We start from the raw sequence: 22,078 nt of genomic DNA, 5'->3' as shown, positions 1-22,078 counted from the left end.
GCTTCCAGGTTTTACTGTCAATTGAACAAGCCAAAGGTAGAAGCTGATTGGCTACCATGCACAGCTGCACCGGATTTAACACTCTCCAGTTTTAGTAAATCAACCACAATGTTTTTCATTGTCTTGTTGCAGTATTGAAGATTTGAAACTACTAAGGGCCGCTGGCCACGAAAGAAAACATATGCATAAGGGATAAATGCTATGGATGCCATAGATAAATATATATACAAACTACTTGCCTCTGGAAGATTTACCCCATTTCGTGACCAGGCAATTTTTTGCTATACTTTAACTGACAATTGCGCGGTCATGCAATGCTGTACATAAATTAAATTAAATAAACAAATAGAGCTTTCTTATGGTTTTTTACACTATCAACAATAAAAGGCCCTACCCTTCTCTATCCCACTCCACATGAATACATTTTCCCAATAAAACACTGCTACTGCCTTGGCTACCAAGAGACTATCCAATACTGTGTGTCTTGAGAAATGTAGTTCAGGTGGTGAGCGTACCTTAGTAGGCACGGAGCTCACAGCAGCTGCCCCTGCAAGGCAGTTACAACCTTGGTGATGTCACAAGTCATAATTAAAACTTGTTTCTTCCATAAGGAGTAAATAAATAATACTTGGGCATGCTCAAGAGGGGAGAAGGATGTTTGGGGGTAAATTTGGGTACACCTAGACATACACTTACAGTATTTAGATTATATGGAGTTATTATTTGGATCTAGGGTAGTCCATATAAGAGAATCTCCCATGGTGAATATAAAAAGAAGACTATTTCTCTGGGACAAGAGTTAGAAGTGAACTAATAAGGGTCCACCAGACTTCTTTCAATAGTTTACTTCAAAGCCTGCAATCTGTAACATCAAATCCACCATTCGAAACAGATAAGGACAATAACTAAGAGGGTCTCTTAAAAAACAAACAAAAAAAAAACAAAGCTTGAACACCAAAGTGCTACTTAATGGGATATTGGTGTGATGGCCTTTATTTTATTCTCAAGCATACTAACATTGTGTATGTGGAATGGCTTTCAATATATATATATACTGTATCTCCTCCGTGGGAATAACAAAGAAAACCAGACGGAGGGCTATGGAAACAAGGCTGTTTTACGTGACTCATTGAAAATATGTCCCATCACTTTATGTCTACTGGCCAGGCCTTCACGTGTAAATAAGGATAAGTGAATCTGGGAGTAGATCAGCCATTTACCAATACAACTATTAATATGAACTTGTTGTCCAACATGAACAGTGCAGAAAGCCCTCTGATCTTATCTCTATAAAGTCACAGTGATAACAGAAGATGGAAGCTGATGGCATGTTTCAAGTTGTATTATTACCATTACATCCCATTGGGCTAGGAAAACTTGTTCAGGTGTATGTGTGAATAGGGAGTTGGTTCTTGGAGATTGGCTAATTTATATCTAGTATCAGTAAGAGCCATGTAATGCTAGTGACCCTGTCACTGATGGCAATTCACCAGCAACAAGATCACTAAGTAGGATACTCATCTGCTGCTGTGGTGTTGCACTTTCATTAGCACTAGCCCCTTAGGAGTAACAATAGTTTTGGGTTCCCCTGCACAGCCAGGCAACACGCATTTTCACATCCACTTGCATTCAGGAGTCAGTAATTTACTTGAGCTTGTTTTGAAGTTTTATTAGGGAATGCAGAATTTGCATTAAGGGGTGTACGGGATGCCCAATGGAACTGAGAAACTGAGACAACTTCCTGAACTTTGTACAAGTGGTCACAGCAAACAGTCTTTTTTGGAAAATTAGCCAGTGCCTCCTATAGTACCATCCCAGACCCCAGATACTTCTCTGTCTGGCCACCTGGAGGAATCCCTGGACAGGGGATCCAGTCTGCCACTTAGAATGGTGAAACAGTCCTGGGTGGCAGGCAAAACCAGTTTCCCACTAGAGTGCCCTTATCTGGCCCAGGGGGTGCAGGTCTACTCACTTAGTCCTTTTGTGTTGCTGGTGGGTCAGTGGCTGTACTAGGCCTTCTAGCTGGGCTGGCCTCTCCCAGGGGGCTGGTGAATTTCCAAGCTTTCAGCCTCCCCAGATCCTTTTGCCTGTAGGTGATCTCCTATCAATCTGGGCTCCCTCCCAGTCTCCTGCCCTTCATCCTCATATCCTCCTCTTCCATTCAAACTCTCCTCCACCTCTCCTGCTGCTGAGTAGGCTCAGTTACTCTTAAATTCTGTCCTGGCCCATGCCAAGCCTCCTGTTGGGGATTGACCATGAGTACAGACTAGCCGCTCCTCAGATCTGCCCACAGCTTCTAGATCTTTCTTCAAAGTTCTAGTGCAGTGGGAAATTCCTGCTAGCTATTACACCCAGGCTGCTACTTAGCCCTAACTAACAATTGGAGTCTAGCCCCCCCCCCCCCCCATCTGACTAGGAGGGAACTACAATAGCTACCATGCTGGATAATCTCCCTGGTCAGTGAGAAAGCAGGGGTAGAGCAATGTCTTTCTGGTTTGAGCAACAAAGAGAAAATGCCAGAGATGCAGGTGCTCCTACCAATCCTCTCGCTGGCAAGTTGCCACCACCACTAAAACTATTGTTAGCTTGGCATGGGTCTAACATTGGGCATTTTCATTTTTCAGTGTTTGTTTGAATTTATAGTAAATTGCTGTGTCCAATTTTTGTACCCACCAACTATTTCCCTGGGGTTTTTATGGGGATGTAATAATAGGGGGAAACTTTCAAAATTGGTATATAAGACATTGATGTACCGATCATTAGCATATTAACAGCAATGATGGTTTTTTTTTGTAAATCTAGGTTGAAATGTTGGAGTTTCCTATTAAACTATGTGGGGTTTCAGCAGAAGGGATCTCATAAATTTAAGACACATAAAAATGTATAGGCATTTTACAGCTCTCAAACTGTCAACCCTATTGATTATTTTCTATAAAGACTCTAAGTGACAGCTGTGACACCGTATGTACTTCATAGCTATAAACCTTATGACATACATCTCTGCCTGCATCACAAAATGCCTACTTATTTATTTTTTTATCTCATTGTCCTTGATTTTATTGCTCTTGACAGTATTCTTCTGTCATTCCCAGAGTAAATTTGTGTAAAACAGATATAACTCTTTTTGGTAAAACTTTAATCCGTTACTATGTAAGGACTGTGTCTTCTAAAAGGAGATCTCGTAAGAATAAAAATTGGCAGTCATGCAGTTATGTGTAGATTTTGTTCAGGCGTTCTCTAGAATATTTTTTCAGCAAATGTAAAACCAATTTCAGTTAGGCTTGTACTGTATAGGTACTGAATTCACCGAGACTTTATTTGTTTTACTATAAAAGTTTTTCTAAACCCAAGAACAGCAATTTATTAGTATACAGCTTGCTAGTCCTTAGTTGTAGTGGCTATATTACCGTCGTTTTCTTTTTTTCCCATTACCTTCATTTGGTGATCCTGCCAGTAACACTTCTTGTCTTAGGGTGAACGCAATCACTCAGTGTCACTCTAGGGCAGGAATTGTGTAAGGACTATAGAACATCCCCCTCCTTATCGTCATAACTGTAATAAAGAGGTAAACATTATTACTTCCAGGTTCCTATTTTTAACCTTTCAGATATGTGGATGTGTTGCAATAATTCAAACAACATAAAAGTATTATAATAATAAAAAAAAGATTACTTAGCTGGGCTAAAAGATGTTTTACAAATTATGCGATAGTAGTTCAGGTCCATGGGGAAATTAATTCAGTTTTCAGATTTGTTTAATATTTTGGATTTGAATAACAAATGGATCTAAATTTTATTCCATTTGTTAATTCGGTTGCACATGACGCCAGTAGATATTATCCAATCAGCTCATGCCATTTCTCTTGGTGGACTGAGCTAATGTCTGAAAATATTGAATCCTTCTGGATTGAATACATCCAGGGGCGGACTGACCATTTGGAAACTCGGGCACTGCCCGAGGGCCCGGGGTCAGTAGGGGGCCCCATGAGATGCCCCGGGTACCTTTTTCATAGGCTTTTTTGAGTTTGGACAAGGACACAGGGGCCCCATGATCCCCTATTACCAGGGGGCCCCATGAGTTATCAGTCCGCCCCTGAATACATACGATTCGATCATATAGAACATATAGCAATCTTCCTAGAAAAACTGCAACATTTTTTTAATCCACCCGGACCAGCGAATATATGGAATGAATGTTGAATTCCGAAAATGAATCATGTCAACATGAGGAATATGACAAAACACAATTCTTCAATGAATAAATACATTTGAGACTAAATGAACATTTTCGGTGTGCACATGTCTATTCGTTTTCTTTAATGTGTTCAGTTATATTTTGCACTTAGAAGAGGACTTCCTTAACATACTCTTAAATGTCACTATATTGCCAAAAGTATTGGGCCGCCCGCCTTTACACGCACATGAACTTTAATGGAATCCCAGTCTTAGTCAGTAGGATTCAGTATTGAGTTGGCCCTGCCCTTTGATGCTATAACAGCTTCAACTCTTCTGGGAAGGCTGTCCACAAGGTTTAGGAGTGTGTCTATGGGAATGTTTGACCATTCTTCCAGAAGCACATTTGTGAGGTCAGGCACTGATGTCGGATGAGGAGGCCTAGCTCACAGTCTCCGCTCTAATTCATCCCAAAGGTGTTTTATCAGGTTGAAGTCAGGACTCTGTGCAGGCCAGTCAAGTTCCTCCACCTCAAACTCGCTCATCCATGTGTTTATGGACCTTGCTTTGTGCACTAGTGTGCAGTCATGTTGGAACAGGAAGGGGCCATCCCCAAACTGCTCCCACAAAGTTGGGAGCATGAAATTGCCCAAAATGTCTTGATATGCTGACTCCTTAAGAGTTCCCTTCACTGAAACTAAGGGGCCAAGCCCAACCCCTAAAAAACAACACCACACCATAATCCCCCATCCACCAAACATTACAATTGGCATAATGTATTCAGGCAAGTACTATTCTGATGGCAACTGCCAAATCCAGACACGCCCATCAAATTGCAAGAAAGATAAATGTGATTTGCTACTCGAGAAAACACGTCTCCATTGCTCTAGAGTCCAGTGGCGGAGTGCTTTACACCACTGCATCCGATACTTTGCATTGCACTTGGTGATGTAAGACTTGGATGCAGCAGCTCGACCATGGAAACCCATTCCATGAATCTCTGTACTGTTGTGCTAATATGAAGACCACACAAAGGTTGGAGGTCTTTAGCTATTGACTCTGCAGACAGTTGGCAACTTCTGCACACTGTGCACTTCAGCATGCGCTGACCCCGCTCTGTCATTTTACGTGGCCTACCACTTGGTGGCTGAGTTGCTGTTGTTCCCAGTTGCTTCCACTTTGTTATAAAACCACTAACAGTTGACTGTGGAATATTTAGTAGCCAGGAAATGTCACAGATGGACTTATTGCACAGGTGACAACCTATCACGGTACCATTCTTGAATTCACTGAACTCCTGAGAGCAACCAATTCTTTCAAAAATGTTTGTAGAAGAAGTCTGCATGCCTAGGTGCTTTATTTTATACACCTGTGACCATGGAGGTGATTTGAACACTGAATGATTTGGAGGGTGTCCTAATACTTTTGGCAATATAGTGTATCTCAAACAGCTTCTTAACTATGACAGATTAGCTGTTTATCAATATAGTACTTTTTTTCTTTTTATACTTTTTTACATTTTTGTTTATTGACTTTTTTTTATCAATCCTTCATCTTACAGGCTTTATAAAATATTTAAGGAAAGTAATTTCGATTTTGACATCACATCTGAATGATCAGATCAAGACCTGAATTTGGCCTTGTGAAAATCAGCTCCTTCCCTGGGGGACTGTGAGTAATTTACTGGGCAAATAACAAGTTCAAAGTTCAGGAAAGCAATAAATGAATACATTAAAAAGATAAATAAATCAACTGTGAAATTGTATCTTTTTTTTCAGCACATTTCATGCAGGATGTTAAATAAAAGAATAGGATATAGTGTGAGTGTATTGTATATTACAATATTTTCATATAAAATGTAATAATTCATTTTCATATTTACTGAGTTTTGCTAATTAAAACTCATAAATAGCAAACTTCTAAAAGAGCAATTTGGGACAACTTAAGATTACAAGCAGTATATATCAGGGTAAAACATATATATTACATCTCTGTAATTAATGCACATTTTTTATTTTTAAAAACACTGCAAAAAACACTGCAAGTACAGAAAAATATCTGTTCTTCTGCTGGAAATCCATTCAGTTCATACGTTCCTATTGAGGACCTACAATGCTGACTCTGCTGTACTGATCTCCCCAACTATGTTCTCGGGCCGGATTTCTCCCTTGCTGGACTATATAAACCTAACATAGAAAAAATATATCTGATCATAAGGGCTCATTCACACTTGACTGTTTTACCAACGCTTGCCAAACGCCCCTATAGCGTTTGACAAGCGTTGGTCCGGCATTTGCGGAGTGTTTTTTAATGCTCCGTAAACGCTGCATGCGCAGTTTAGCGGCGGTTGCTAGACGTTTGCGGAGCGTTAAAAACGCTCCGCAAATGCCTATAATGAAGTTTAAATGGTGTTACCGCTCCGCAAACGCCCCGCAACCACGCCGCAAACGCCGGGCGTTTGCAGAGCGGCACCATAGGCTAGAATAGGAGGCTTCAACGCCTCCTGACTCAACCAGAGGCGTCTGTTTTGCCGCACCGTGACGCTACGCTCCTGTTAGAACAGCACCATGTGCTGCAATGTGCAGAATTGTCAGAGGCGTTTGGGAAGCGGTAAAAACGCTTCCCAAATGCCTCTCTGCCGCCTGCACACAACGCTAGTGTGAACGTAGCCTAAGTCTACTTTAAGCTCTGTAATACATGGCTGCAATGGGTTTCAGAGAACTTAGACAAAGCTAAGCAGACTTTCTGACTTCAACATAGATACAGTTTATATAAAACAGCAATATCAGTTTAGTGGTTGATCTCAAATCTTGAATTGGATTTGCACTTAAAACGATGATATAACACCTACTCATTAAACTGCCAACTGTTTATTTAAAGCCTTAAATGATAACTCCACTTTTGTGAAAACATAGCAAATAAAAATCAATATAGGATATACGATTGTTACACAAGCCTTATTAGAATTTAATGCTATTAAAAATTACCTTTCCTTTTTGATCTGCAGACGCTGTAATTTTCAATAAAATTGAAAGCAATATGGAGGCGTTCTGTTCACTGTTGATGTACAGAACGCCTCCAGAAATGTAATTTCCTGCTTATGTGATTAGTCACTGATTTTCCCAGGAACCTGCACTAAGATACATGTAGAAGTTTAGTGTATTATATAATGTTTGTAGTTTTTTGACATGTGGCGCCCTTCCATGTGCTCCTTGCTGCAAAGGCCAGTTATAGGTTGGGGTGGTTGACATTTGTTTGTATAGTTGGAGAATTGGTGAGGGGGCACACTGTATACCTTCCCTGCCATTGTGCTATTGCTGGGCGTTCAGTGCATTTCTATACCTTTAACCCCTTCACACCGGTACCTTCCGGCCCTTTAAGGGGTTTCTGATGCCGGGAGGTGGGGAAGGGTTTAGGGTCATGTGACCTCCGTGATTGGCTGTCACGGTAGTCACATGATCGGAAAGGTCCTGATCGCAAGGGGAGATCGGGTCTGTATTGCGTTTTACAGTGTACCATTTGCATTCCTCAAGACAGTGAGGTATTTTTGACTGGATATGGTGATGTATGGGGCTTGTCCATGAGAAGCTGACATTTTATGCGGTGGATGAGTGTACCTGTATTACATATCTGAAGCAAGACAGATTATACTATCTAATTAGTTTTGTCCATGGGGAAACTCCATTTCCTTAATAGAGATTATATATTTAAGCTGATAGGCTTAAATCTTTATATCTTTTTTATGCCATCACTTTATCTAAAATGGTATGGTATTTGATTTGGTCTGGTGTTATTAACCATTTGGATGTAAGGTAAATAATTGCAATGGTATCCAGTCATATTGTTGTGCGCAGTAAATTCCACTCCAATAGGCATTAATACAAAGCAGTGTGCTTACAGTGAAGCACATACACTGCCAACATAGTGAAACAGCACACAGTTAACCCTTTGATCACCCCAGATGTTAACCCCTTTCTGCCCAGTGTCATTAGTACAGTGTCAGTGCTTTTTATTAGCACTGATCACTGTATTAGTGTCACTGGGGTTGTCAGTGACAGTTTGTCGGTTTCCCCCCCCAGTGTCAGAATGTCCGCTGCAGTCCCACTATAAATCACTGATCGCCGCAATTATTAGTATAAAAAAAAAATTACAGTATATATACCGCCATTTGTAGACGCTATAACTGTCACGTAAACCAATTAATTTACACGTATTGGGATTTTATTTTAGCAAAGACATGCAGCAGAATACATTTTGGCCTAAATTTATGAGGAAGTTTGATTTTTAAAATTTTTTTACTGGACATGTTTATTAGCCAAAAGTCAAAAATATTGTTTGTTTTCTCAAAATTGACGATCTTTTTTTGTATATAGCGAAAAAAATAAAAAAACACAGAGGCGATCAAATACCATCGAAACAAAGCTTCATTTGTGGGAAAAAGGGACATAAATTTTATTTGGGTGCAGCGTTGCATGACCGCGCAATTGTCAGTAAAAATAACGCAGCACTGTTTCACGTCAGTTCAGGAAGGGGAGTAAATCCTCTGGAGAGCAAGTGGTTAAGGAACCACACCCTCCCATCCAGAATCAGTCTGCTTTCTCTTCAGAGCAGAAAAAGGTAGAACTCTGCAACAATGTTTGTTAAAATCTTTGCATTGTACATTGATCACCCAGAGGCAGGGGCGGACTGATCGTTTGGAAACTTGGGCACTGCCCGTGGGCCTGGGGTCAGTAGGGGGCCCCATGAGATGCCGCTGGTACCTTTTTCTAGCCTTTTTTGAGTTTGGGCAAGGACACAGGGGCCCCATGATCCCCTATTGCCCGGGGGCCCCATGAGTTGTCAATCCGCCCCTGCCCAGAGGGGATGATTTATTATCCACAAAAGTAGAGTTACACATTACCTAAATTAAAAAACCTTTATTACATAAAGAATGGGTCTGGATTTCTTCAGTGAATGTTGTTTTCAACCTCCAGTCATAGTTATTATTTTGATTTGGTGTTCTGATATTTAATGCTGGGTTCTTGAAATAATGAGCAGTTCCGTTCTGTAGATACTGATATAGCGTAGGCTTCATTAGCATTTTCTGCAGATGACTATTAAGAAATGGTGTGAGGCTATACTCATGTGATCGATTGAGTGTTGTAATAAGAAATCTGTATGCTTAGCAACCCTTGAGGTCTAGGCCTCCTTTACTGTGTCTCAGCGCATGCTTCAGGGATTTTATTTAATTTAAACTTCAGAATTCTGGAAAAAGCAGCACGCCAATCAGAAATAATAATTCTGGGATGTCTAAAACTTACAGAGTACTGTTTCTACAATTAGAGCAGATAAATAAACACTTCTGGCTGCAGACTGAAATGAAAACATATTTTCTAATTTTCTAAAAAAAAATTTGTCAAATTTGTGTTGACTGTTTAATGAAAGTAAAGTTTCCTATAAGTTTAATGTTACACAGTTACAAAATTAGTTAAGTTGAGAAAAGACGAGTCCATTGAGTTCAACCAAAAATGTTGACTTTGAGAAAATATTGCCAAAAAAAGGTTTTAAAAACACATCTAAAGCAGTTACAAATCACATTGATCCTGGCTGGAGTTTGGCTATTCTAAAACCTTTTGTCCCACTATGCTTTTTAGAGAAATGAAAAGAAACATATGTTTTTTTAATGATATTCTGGGTGCATACAATAAATATTTTTGCTTTCTGAACGTTAATTTATAGTGATCAACATAGAAAAGAGCATTCTCAGACAGCTTGCATTTCAATAATTTCCTTCAGCTTAATTAATGAGAATGTCACAGCATATTTTGATCTGAAGATTTTGCTGAAATGATGGAGCCTGACAGAGATCAAGGTGCCCTTTTTCAGCATTTCCAGATGGATATTTTAACTCGTTTAAGGCTTGAGATGTGAAAGTAGCAGCAAGGTCCAAAATCAGCAAAATCACTTTTGCAATTCTGCTTGCTGGATGGAAAAAAAATAATACATCTTGTGGATGAAAATATCTATCTATCTATATTATACAGTAATTTTATTTGAAAATATTGGAAAAAAGATATATTAAGCATTAGGTTAGTAAAAGCATAAAACAAAAATAAAAGTGGTATAATATGCAATCTTTGTCTGATTACATTAAATCACTTATTGAACTGGAATTACAAAGAAAGTAATGAATATAAAAGGTATATACTGCAAATATACTACTTCCTAGAAAGGAAAATATCAATCTGAGGGGGTAAAATGTAATGGTCAGGTGGCATTTTCTGACTATGGTCCAAAATGGAATTTCCTTAGTTTTTTTATATGCATGTGCTATTTTATTTTCTTTAACCTCCCTAGCAGTATTCCCGAGTGTAGCTCGGGATAAAGTTTCTGTACCAAAAGCGGTAACCCCGAGCTACACTCGGGCTTACCATGCAGCGTTGCATAGGGAGTCCCTGCAGCACTTACCTTGTCCTTCGCTCCCGCGATGTGTCCCCTGCAGCGTTCCCGGCCATCTCCTCCGGCTGAGGCCGGCATCCGGCTCCTGTGTTACGGTCCCTGTGACGTCGGGACGTAGGGGCGCCGCCGGTGGCGGGAAATTTGAAAGTGTTTAAAAAATGTCATTTTTTTCAAAACGATTTTACATAGTAAAACATTGCTGTTTCAACCCATTTCACATACATATTGTCCCTAGTGCTTTGTCCTGTCCCCTGTCTGCATTTAGAATGTTCTTTCTGCCTGGAAACTTAGAAAAATCCATGACGTCCAAAAAGTGTCCCTTTAGGTCAAAAGCGGGTTTAGATCAGCTAGAGAACAGCGATAGTAAATCAGAACCACTTGCAGAATTGAGTGATAATGATTCGTGGAGAAATTCGTCATCAGACACTGAAAACAATTCTGCGACTTTGCTCAGCGATGTGCGAACTTGGCGCTATATTTAAAATTTCAGTGTTTTTGGTTTGATTATATTATTGAATTAAATGTAATATTATTATATTATTATTTTTTAGGCTTATTTATTAAATTATATTTTATGATTTTGTGTTTCAACTTTTATTATACCCGGGATGTTTAATAGACTCTTGTTCGGACAGATTTCAGTGAGTTATTCCTAAATATTACAGCCTACAATAAAAAAACTACATATTTCCATGCAAAATAATGGTACCACTTTCAGCACCAAAAATCTGAAATAATCATACCGCTAGGGAGGTTAATAGATGGCTCTTTTTCTATCTTCCAAAATTAATTATTAATTAATTAATTATTTGCTTAAAATCAAATGAATAAGGTGTATTTCAGATGGTGAGCATTTATTCATGGGAACATATATTGTAGTTCTTCATATTTTGTAAGTAAGATATGTTAGACAGTAGACTTGTAATAAAATGTTTTTGTTCTGGTGTTATTATACTTGCCTAATTGTCAACATTATAGATTGCGGGCAAAGGGTTGTTAAAGGTATAGTTCACCTTTTTCTTTGATTCAGACTCCCTCCCCTGACACAGTAGCTCTGATCTCAATGTTTGAGAACTCACTCCTGTGTTGAAAGGTGAACCGTAAGAGCTAGGAGTCTCTTAGCAATTTCCTAGGAACAAGGCAGGACAAGATGATGGCATCCCTGGGAGTTTTTCAATCCCGCTTCGTGAGGTACATAAATGTCCTATACCTATAGAAAGGGAATTATTCAACTTTGGTCAAAGCTGCAGTTGTTTTTGTATCTAAAGGTGAACTGTATCTTTAATGGGTACTCTACCAATACTTTTTTCAAAGGTAACGGATGTTTAGTGTGTTTTGTATATGGTGTCTTTTAACTCCTTTTTTGAGTATTTGTATAGCTTTAATGCTATTATTAAAAGTGTATTTAGTTAAATGATTTACATTTAAATTTAGTATTTTGATTTCTTCTTCATGAAAATATTAATTTAATGGATCTGATCTGACATGACACATATTTTGGTCCTGAAACATGTTTTATATGTTTAATTTAGGCAAATTTGTATCTATTAGTTTATAACTCTTGTTTGTATCATGCCATATTTCAATGGTAGATTTAATAGATTCTAGTGTCCAAATTTGTTTTTCAAGTTTTCTTTAAAAATAAAATCCAAAATAATGATTGTGGTGTTAGCTTTGATTTTATTTAGTCCTTTTTCTTCCAAATATCCAGACCACTTTATACTGTTTTGGAGATTATATAATATAGCAGTGCATTTGGTAAACCCCATCTTCATATGGATTTAGGTTATTTTAGGTTATTGATTGACATTCTAGAATTTTAACTTTCTCAAAATAAATTTTAGGAAAAGTCTTTGTATTTTGTCGAAGATGATTTGAAGTATTAGAATTGGAAATCCTTTTGGCAAATATAATATTTTAATAAAATGACCATTTTTTATTGAAGACATGATAAGGACTGTTTATTTCAACCATCTGACATGCTGTATATTTCTTTAAGTAAGGTTTGAGATTAAGGCTGTATAATTTGTGAATGTTGTTTGGAAATTTAGATTCCTAGATATGTACTACATTTTAGAAAGTGTTTTGAAAGAGTAAATGGATAGTAATGGCTTCCATTGTTTTTAGGTTTAATATTTAACTTGTTTGATTTTAAATAGTGAATTCTATAGTTTAAAATGTTGCCGATTTTTAAAAAATCATCTGTAAGGTTGGGATGATAAGGGTTTTGTAATAAACAGTAACAACTCATCAAATGCAGTAGTTTTGTGTTCTATATTTCTGCTCATCGTTCGTCTAATATTTAGGCTTTTTTCTCATCTTTCATAATAGGGTTTCTATCAGTCTAAACAATGTAGGGTGAAAGAAGGCCCAGGCCACTGTGCATATTAAAAAATGTTTTTGTGTTTACCAGTTTTTTTTTATTTAGGAACTGTTTTTTTTTATTTAGGGTTGTGATTGTATGTATGCAGTTTTTAGGGATGCTAAGTTTATTTTGTGTTTCTTCTAAATGTTGCTCATTGTGCTGATTATTGCTGTACTTTGAACTCAAAAAATACTCCTTTAATACTATGACATATGTAAGAGTATCACATATGCAAATACATCTTGGGACATAGAGTCCTTTATAAAAATTTGATTTTTCAATTACCTATTTTTTTCTGTGCACAAAATATAAACAAAGTAAATGGATGATGAGTGGTCTTATGCTTATGATAATAAAAACCTTATGTGTTCCTCTGATCTTCACTATCGCCATTGAACTTTTGGTGCTTGTTTTTAGGAGGAGACCTGATGTTAACGTGCTCTGTTTGCAGACAGCCACTTATTGTTTCTTACTTCCCCTTTCACCATTACTCCCAACGTCCTTCACATACTAGATGAATGTAAACTAAATACAAATGTATCCTTGATCTAGCGTCTAATGTTATTACATTTACTGGTTCTATGGGACAGACACTATCAAACATTCGTACTTCTGCGCTTACCCCACTGGCACCCCTCTGCAATAACCTCATTTTCCAACCTGGTCTAAACTCCAAAGCTTTTCAATGATGGTTATACAAAGGCTTATATTGGATAGGGCCCTACTTTACCTCTTATGGGCCCCTGACATTGGAGCATTGCTTAAACAATTTGGACATGCCTCGGATTGAAATCGTTAGGTATCATCTGATCCACCACTTCTTGTGTTCTATTAAACCATACTCACCACGTCTCACCCCCAACAATAGTGTGACCATGAGAAGAGGGTCAGAGGGCATATTGAATGTCTGTTTTATTAAGGCTAACTGGAAGGTTCCAACATAATAGTATTTGGTCCTCTCCCATCTAGAGGTAATGTACCTTGGCTACTGACCATTGTGTTTTAAAGGTTGTTCCGTTGGGATACAATGCTCCACATACAGTGGGAATGCCCTAAGATCAGGGGATTCTGAAATGGTTTCTTTACTCTAATCCAAATAATCACAGGTTTACAAATCCTGAAAGATCCTCATTTTTGCATTACTTGATGAATTGGTCAAGGACATGCCTTCACAGTTCAGAGATTTCCATTGGAAATTTCCATTGCAAGAGCATGGAAAACCCCTAAAGTTTCTAATACTTTGATGAAAGCTTACATTTCTTTCATCATGACTCATGAAAAATTAGAGAGCATTTTCAATGGCAAAAAACAGCAATTTTAAAATATTTGGGATTCCTGGCTTCAATACTAAAATGCTGTATCACACCTTATTTAATAATAGGCCATGGCAGTTGAAGGCATTAGGCTAATGTTATCCAGAATACCTTGTTCTTCTTTACTTTTCTCCTTCTTCTTTAAACTTTTTTTCTGTGTTGTTATCAGCAGCGTATTTACCACAAGTCAAAAAAGAGCGGAAATTTTAAGGAGGGTGGCACCCTCATCTGTTTACACTGATCCAATATAAGCAGCTCCAATATAGACCACTGGAGGGTCCTGAAGTGGTTGATAACATCTATTGCACATCTGTTAGGATGCTGAGATCTGGATGAACTCTCTATTAACTCTTTTTTCTAGATATGTTTATCCATGGGCACACAGTAGCTAAGTTGTTAGTACTTCCGCCTAGCACTGGGGTCGTTGATTAGAATCCATAAAATGCCACTACCTGCATGGAGTTTGCATGTTCTCCTTGTGCCTGCATAGGTTTCCTCCCACACTCCACAGAGGTAGGTTAATTGGCTCCTGTCTAAATTGGCCCTTGTATGTGTATGTGAGTTGGGGACCCTAGATTGCACACTTCTTGAAGGTTAGGATATGAATGTACAATATATGCGTGAAGGGCTGCATAAATTGACTGCGCTATATAAGTACCTGAAATAAATAAATCTATGACACCATTACCATTTCTAAACATGCTGTATGTGTACCTTTTTCATTCAATTGTGACAATAAAAATATTGAAAATAATCATTATTTTTTACATTCAGGTTTGATCTAAGCATGCTTACAAAAGATCTCAGTTAAACTTTCTCTAATTATTTGTTATCAAAACCAGCCATGAATACATTCTTATCTTTTCAGGGCCTCACTTCCAAAGGGATTCACATAATGGTATTTTGCTCAGACAAAGATAAGAATTTACTTTTCATTTTATTATAAACCTGCCGTTATGTGAGACTCTTCTTTGAAATACAGTGAATGTTAATTGTGGTAACCTGTAGCTTCCACTGAGCATTCGTAGTGCCCAGTAGCACATTTAAAACAGCACCACTGTGTGTCCCAACATCCCCCTCTTGCTCCTGCATGCATAAATCTCAAAGTAAAAAGAAATATGAAAAACAATATATATTTAACCCAAGCTCAAGAGGACCAGGACACAGGAGGCTTAGGATGGCTTTATTCCCTTTATGGCCTTTATTTCAGCATTAGAGCACATTTTTCTCACCCTAGCCACTGGGATTGAAAGAGTATGCTGATTTTGCCAGCTCAATACAAACAAGAAGTTAGTGAAGGTTTTGCTTTGCTCTCTGTTCCATTCTGCTGACATCAACAGTGGCAGCAGTGTTAGTAAAAATAATAAGAAAAAAAGTTACTGTTTTCCCAAAACACAAAGTCACAATTTCACTCGGGTTGCATGGACAAAATTTGCTTAAAAATTAAAATTGTACTTTAAACATTTTTAGAGGGTGTTATTTTTTTTTGGGGGGGGGAGGGGTATTTAGGGTAGTTTTCATGGTTTGTTCTTTTAATTTAATTTTGTTCCTTTTTTGAGTATGATTGTTATCTGTGTACTGTTGCTTTATTTTTTGTATTTCCTTTCTGTGAAAAAAAATTGTGAAAATAATGAGGGGCTCTATCTGGCACAAGTATGGGTCCAGAATAGTTGAAAGCAGATTTTGTAACCCACAGTAGCCTTTTAAAGTCCCTGAAAAAACACCATAAACCTTACTTTCTTCATCCCCATTGACACTAATGCGTTTGGCTAAAATTTTTAATATTTTGATAATATTATTATATATAGCATGGACTAATCGTCCAGTGTAAAAGATGGCCGCTGGAGCTCCACGATGCTCCGGCGGCGTGATGTCACGGCGTTGCTGGCTCCTCCTTACGTGCTTCGTGCACCCGCACGTCGTCTGAGGGGAAATGCCAATAACGCTGAGTTGTGCAACGCCAATTTATATGCTTGGCGCACGCGTGTTAGGCATGCGCCATCTTTAAGGAGACCTAATCTCTCCTTAAAGATGGCGCATGCCTAATACGCATGCGCCAAGCATATAAATTGGTGTCACACGGTAAGGAGGAGCCAGCAACGCCGTGACGTCATGCCATCTTTTACACTGGATGGTTAGTCCATGCTATAGTTACTCTGCATATTTTAATTACATATGTACTTGGATATTCGCATATGCTTCAATAAAGTTATTACAGTACTACACTATGGAGATGTCTTTGCTTTGGCTCCCCTGGGGAGTATTAATTTACAGCTACCCACCTGACCACCAGAGAGGGAGCCTCCATAACACCTTGAGAGCTGCGCCCATCTATCCCCTGCCACCAAGTTCCAGGACCACATAAGGGAGCTCACTGGATTTCAGCATTTCCTAGACCATTAGATGACATCAGGAGATTATATACAAACGCTCATTAACTTGCGCGTTCTGGTGAGTGCGCATTCTTTATACACCTGTATGCACAGTATCTCGCCCTCAAGAGGATATAGGAATATTGGAGCACTTCAAGTCACTTGATGAACTGCATATATATCAATTTAGAATAATTTTGAATATTTTTGTGTTTTTAATCTTTTGTTACAATTATTTTTAGCGCTGCACATAAACTTGTATTGTAAAAGGACATGTGTCTGTTTACACCCTCCTACATCCAACCCAATCCACCAAAAACAACGATCTGTTCCCTTCTGTCTAGCAGATGTGATGGCAATCAGGCTTAAATGGACAGGCAGTCTGTTTACATCTGACCATCCACAGAGGAGAGCAGGCTATGTCCTTTTCCGCTCTGCATAACCAGACACGGACCTGTCATCTGCCTACTCAGCAAACAGTTACTCTGCGGAGCACAGGCAGATTCTGCCCCATGTGAAAGGGGCCTTACGCTGTCGCCCTACATGATATACAAATCTCCCTTGTTTTCTCTTTTTCAGCAAAGCACAGATAGGCCTGCTTTTCTGAATAGGTCACCTATATTATTCACAGTACTGATATATGTAAAATGCAGTATGTATAATCTACTGTTTTCATTGCTGCTTTTGAAAGGTTTATAACATTTACATATGGACATTGCATAGTATTTCTTTAGTTATATACACTCACTGGCCTCTTTATTATGTACTTCTATTCAATTGCTTGGTAACACAAATTGCTAATCAGCCAATCACATGGCAGCAACTCAATGCATTTAGGCATCTAGACGTGGTGAAGACAACTTGCTCAAACTGAGCATGAGAATTGGGAAGAAAGAGGATTTAAGTGACTTTGAACATGGCATGGTTGTTGGTGCCAGACAGGATGGTCTAAGTATTTAAAAAAAATTGCTGATCTACTGGGATTTTCATGCACAACCATCTCTAGAGTTTACAGAGAATGTTCCAAAAATGAGAAAATATCCAGTGAGTGACAGTTTTGTGGATGAAAATACCTTGTTGATGTCAGAGGTCAGAGAGGAATGGGCAGACTGGTTTGAGATGATAGAAAGGCAACAATAACTCAAATAACCGCTTGTTAAAACCAAGGTATGAAGACAGACTAACATCCCTGAATGCACAACCTTGAAGCAGATGGATCTCAGCAGCAGAAGACCACACAGGTTAACCAAAATTGGACAATAGAAGACTGGAAAAATGTCCTGGTCTGATGAGTCTCAATTTCAGCTGCAACATTCAGATGGTAGGGTCGGAATTTGGCGTAAACAACATGAAAGCATGGATCCATCCTGCCTTGTATCAACAGTTCAGGCTGGTGGTATAATGGTGTGGGGGATATTATTTTGGCACACTTTGGGTCCCTTAGTACCACTTGAGCATCGTTTAAACGCCACAGCATATCTGAGTATTTTTGCTGACCATGTCCTTCCCTTTATGACTCCAGTGTCCCCATCTTCTGATGGCTACTTCCAGCAGAATAATGCACCGTGTCACAAAACTCATCATCTCAAACTGGTTTCTTGAACATGACAATGAGTTCACTGTACTCCAATGGCCTCCACCACCAGATCTCAGTCTGATAGAGCACCTTTGGGATGTGGTGGAACATGAGTTTCGTATCATGGATGTGCAGCCAACAAATCTTCAGCAACTGCTGATGCTATCATGTCAATATGGACCAAAATCTCTGAGGAAAGTCTCCAATACCTTGTTGAATCTATACCACGAAGACTTAAGTCAGCTCTGAAGGCAAAAGGGGGCCCAACCCGGCACTAGCAAGGTGTACCTAATAAAGTGGCCATGGAGTATATATCAGATATAAACATGACAGTGCCACTTAACATCTTCTGCATGCAGGGGTGTAAGTATTAGTGTCTGTTGTTATTTACTGTGTTTGAATGACACACAGTACCATATAGTTTGTTCTGTATATGGGGTGTAATTCTTAGTATTACTTGTGATATTGTGTGTATGGGTGCTGCACAGTACCACTTCTCTGGCTTTGTATGCTGGGTGTAACTCTTAGTATGTGTTACTATATCTGTTTGGTACCAGCTCTATTGCATTCTGGAAGTAATTGTTGGCAACTGTTCTGAGTTCAGCTCCCTGAACCCCCCCCCCCCCCCCCCCCCACCAGCCAGCAGGTTGATCGAAAAAAACAAATGGATTCCCTCATTTCCACAAGCAAGCTGGATAGAGGAATCCTCCCCACTGTGTAATTTCATTCTGACAGTGGGAATCCTCCACTGCCAGTATACACTGGTCAGCGCTTGAGCTGACTGACTAACAAAATTTCCAACATTCCCATTCAAGAGAAATTGATCATTAGATCAACTTCTCTCAAGCGGTAATTCCAACTGATGGATCCCATCTGAACTGGCCAAATTTTGATTCATCAATGGCCAGCTTAAGACATAGCAAGGCAACAAGTAATTTCTGAAAGAATTCAGCAATGGCAGCTTCCACAATGCTCTCTAGTTATTTCAGGAAAGTCTTTGTAGTGAATGTGATGTCGGCATCTTGTCTTGGGTATACAGACTATACACAATTATTTCTCTACATGAAAAGAATGCTCAGGAGGTTAAAATATTTGTTGTCTGTGACAATAAAGCTTTGCTTGTTCTACAAAAAGATTTATATGTTTGGCAAAGCATGTCCTGTCCTTGTCACTTACAATGACCGGTAAGTGGCTGACACGTGTAAGTCTTGAATGAAGTGACTGTCATGTTCTGTTTCACCACAGTGCATTGGCCCTGAACCTCACAACAATCACTGTAAAGAAATCTAGGTCCTTTACACTTCTTGCCTTCAAGTGGAATATATATATATATATATATATATATATACACAGTATTTTATATTAGCTTACATTGGAGCTAGCATCAGATGGTATTTGTTAATGTTAACTGCAGTAATTAGAAAAATTGTTATACTTCCAGGTATTTATTACCTCTCAGAGATCATCATACTCCTCCTGATCAAGTTTTCAACTTCTTTTCCCTCTAGATGGATGGAGCCATCTTTGTTCAAGCATTATCAAGGATCAGCACCTACTTTTTAAACTTGTTGCAGGCTGACAGATGACACACTCATGTTAGTCTCAGTTAACGTGGCTGCGGTGTGAATTCCATCTGTTTTTGAGTGAGATTTAGGTGCGATTTCTGTTTGCAAGGTGCAATTCCAATGAGAACTTTAAGAAATCACAGCTGTGCCAAAACCAGTTGTTAAGGTATGGGGCTGCCATGTCCTTAAAGGATAAGTTCATCTTTGGGAACATGTTACATGGTCCACCCTTTTTTAGGGTGGACCATGTAACATGTTCCCATAGCTGCAGCCGTGCCCGCAACCCCCCCCCCCCCCCACAGATAGTACGGGGAGAAGTTTCCGCGTACTATGTGTCAGATTTGAAAACAACACGGACATGAATGAATGAACTGCATGTCCTGACAGCCTTAGCGGTCAAACCAAAAACACTGAAATTTGAAATAGAGCGCCAATTTCGCACATCACTGAGCAAAGTCGAAAATATCGTTTTGAGTGTCTGATGACGAATTTCCCCACGAATCATTATCACTCAATTCTGCAAGTGGTTCTGATTTACTATCGCTGTTCTCTAGCTGGTCTAAAACTGCTTTTGACCTAAAGGGAAGCTTTTTGGACGCCATGGACATTTCTCAGTTTCCAGGGAGAAAGAACAGTAAAAATGCAGGCAGGGCGCAGGACAAAGCACTCAGGACAAAATGTATGTGAAATGGTTTGATACAGTAATGTTTTACTATCAGATTTTAGTGTATTTAGTGAATGTCACTTTTACAACTTTCAAATTTCCCACCAGTTCTGTCCCCTGTACGTCCCGATGTCGCAGGGAACGGAACCCACAAGACAGATGCCGGAATCCGCCGGAGGACATTGCAGGGGGCGCTGCAGGAGGGACATCGCGGGAGCGCAGGACAAAGTAAGTGAAGAAGAGGTCCTGGAGCAACGCTGCAAGGTATTCCTGAGTGTAGCTCAGGGTTACCGCTTGTGGTGCTGAAACTTTACCCTGAGCTACACTCGGGAATACCGCCAGGGAGGTTAATATATGGTGTCATAACCCTTTGACTTCAAAACAGCATAAATTCTTAAATTCTTCTATGCACACTTGCACACAGTTTTTGAAGGAACTTAGCAGGTAGGTTGTTCCAAACATCTTGGAGGACTAACCACATATCTGCTGTGGATGTAGGCTGTCTCAAATCCTTCTGTCTCTTCATGTAAACCTAGACAGACTGAATGATGTTGAGATCAGAGATCTGTGGGATTTAAACCATCAATTCCAGGAGTCCTTGTTCTTCTTCTTTACACTGAAGATAGTTCTTAATGACATTGGCTGCATGTTTGGGGTCATTGTTCTGCTGCAAAATAAATTTAGGACCAATCACATGCCTCCCTGATGGTATGGCATGATGGATAAGTATCTGCCTGTATCTCAAAACATTCAGGACACCATTGATCCTGACCAAGTCTCCAACTCCATTTGCAGAAATATAGCCCCAAATTTTCAAGGAACCTCCACCATGCTTCACTGTTGCCTGCAGACACTCATTATTGTACTGCTCTCCAGCCCTTCATGAATAAACTGCCTTTTGCTACAGCAAAATATTTCAGATTTTGACTCGTCAGTCCACAGCACCTGCTACCATCATTTTCTATGTTTTTGAGCATAGTTGAGTATCTTAGCCTTGTTTTTATGTGCTATGCACAGAAACATAAGAACTCGGGTGCAGAAAAATGGCAATAGGTGTTCTAGACTGATGAGTCAAAATGTGAAATATTTAGTTGTAGCAGGAGGCAGGTTTTTTGCACAACTGAGTTACATGCACCCTGATCATGATGAACCCACTGCTTTTACTTGACATTGCAAGTGAGTACTTTTTTAGATTTACTTAACTCATTATTGTTCACTAAAGTCGGCCATAAATTGACCAACTCTCGGTCAGTTCAGCAGGGACTAGCCGAGATTCAATCTATCTATGGGTAGGTTGATTGTACCCAAACCGATCCATCAATGGACTTGGGTACAACCAGGCTCTCAGATTTTTAGCATGCAATTACTGTCAGTGGCTATAGCTACTATCAGTAATCACTGAGTTCTGTCAGCTGGGAAGGCTCACACAATAGCGCTGTGGGAGGCATTTCCTCATCAACACTGACTGGGGAATTGAGAGATTTACTTTCCTTCCACCATGGTGGAAGGAAAGAAAATTGACTCATCTATGGCTTGCCTTTTTAAGGAGACATTGTCACCTTGCCCATACAAGGCACAATAACAGTATCTTTGCAGCTCAAATGCCAATAATA

Source organism: Staurois parvus, unplaced genomic scaffold, assembly GCF_062004578.1.
Source record: "Staurois parvus isolate SC_StPar_1 unplaced genomic scaffold, SC_StPar_1.0 ptg000283l, whole genome shotgun sequence".
Taxonomy (NCBI): Eukaryota; Metazoa; Chordata; class Amphibia; order Anura; family Ranidae; genus Staurois; species Staurois parvus.
Note: the sequence above shows the minus strand (reverse complement) of the source record.